Source organism: Poromitra crassiceps (assembly GCF_964638095.1).
Source record: "Poromitra crassiceps genome assembly, chromosome: 1".
NCBI classification, from domain to species: Eukaryota; Metazoa; Chordata; class Actinopteri; order Beryciformes; family Melamphaidae; genus Poromitra; species Poromitra crassiceps.
In genome coordinates, this window is record NC_139623.1 from 14,371,529 (window position 1) to 14,373,228 (window position 1,700).

Sequence of the window (1,700 nt, forward strand, 5' to 3'; positions counted from 1 at the left end):
GTGTATATGTGTGTGTGTGTGTGTGTGTGTGTGTATGTGTGTGTGTGTGTGTGTGGCGTGTGTGTGTGTGTGTGTGTGTGTGTGTGTGTGTGTATAGGTGTATATGTGTGTGCATGTGTGTGTGTGTGTGTGTGTGTGTGTGTGTGTGTGTGTGTGTGTGTGTGCATGTGTGTGTGTGTGTGTGTGTGTGTGCGCGATGTTATGTAGAGGAAGGATGACATCATAGATGACAGCATAGATGACATCATAGATGACATCATCAGTGATGTCACAAGACTGTCATCGGTGATGACATAGTGTCAAAGTTTAAACATTTATCATTTCAAGACGGTTTCACATATCCAAATTCTTTGTAAGTCTTTAGATCAGGGAAGTCCAGAGATGACACAGAAAAAGTTTGGGCTCATTCAGGCAAATGGCCTAGGACGAGTTCGTTTATCAAAAGTTTAAACATTTATCATTTCAAGACGGTTTCACGTATCCAAATTCTTTGTAAGTTTTTAGATCAGGGAAGTCCAGAGTTGACACACAAAAAGTTTGGGCTCATTCGGGCAAATGGCCTAGGACGAGTTCTTTTTTTTTTTTTTTTAGAAAGTCCAAGATGGCGGAAAATCTAGCAGACTTAAATGGGCGTGGTCTATATGAATAGATGCGTATTGATCCAGGGAATCCAGCAGATGTGGAATTTTGATTCTACGCCTCACGGTTCAGCAGTTATGGGTCAATACGCAAAAGGGTCTGTTATAGCGCCACCATCTGGCCAATATGGCTAATTTTTTGTCTTTGAGTAGTGGGGCACATTTCCAACCTATGTGCAAGGTCTGGCTACTGTAGCCCTTACGGTTTTTGACGTGCATGCTGTTTTAGGGCGGAATAATAATAATAATAATTAGTTTTTTTTTTTTTGGAGAAAGTCCAAGATGGCGGAAAATCTAGCAGACTTAAATGGGCGTGGTCTATATGGATAGATGCGTATTGATCCAGGGAATCCAGCAGATGTGGAATTTTGATTATACGCCTCACGGTTCAGAAGTTATGGGTCAATACGCAAAAGGGTCTGTTATAGCGCCACCATCTGGCCAATATGGCAAATCTTTTGTCTCTGAGTAGTGGGGCACATTTCCAACCTATGTGCAAGGTCTGGCTACTGTAGCCCTTACAGTTTTTGACGTGCATGCTGTTTTAGGGCGGAATAATAATAATAATAATAATAAACGGAACAGATACAATAGGGATCCACGCACTTCGTGCTTGGACCCCTAATAATAAACGGAACAGATACAATAGGGATCCACGCACTTCGTGCTTGGACCCCTAATAATAATAATAATAAGTTCAGTGTTTATGCCTGTGTTGCTGTCTGTTGTAGTGTAAAACGACTAAAGGGAGAGGAGGTGCTTACATGAAAGTGAGTGAGAAAAGAAGAAGATACTGAATAATGACACAACAGTATAATCCTAAAGTTAATTTAAAATTAAATATTCTTCTAAATATGGATGAAAGTCCAAAAAACGTCAAATTTTCTTTGGCGCTGCCCTTGTGGGCAGCGACGAGAGTCCCTACCTAAAAGTACTTCCAGCGCCACTGGGGGCGATTCTGAGCCTGCACTGCAGTGGTGGAATTAGCTGCGATATCATTTTTATTATATTTTCTTTGGGGGGGGGGGGGGGGGGGGGGCACCAGCAAAAATCTTGCCTAGG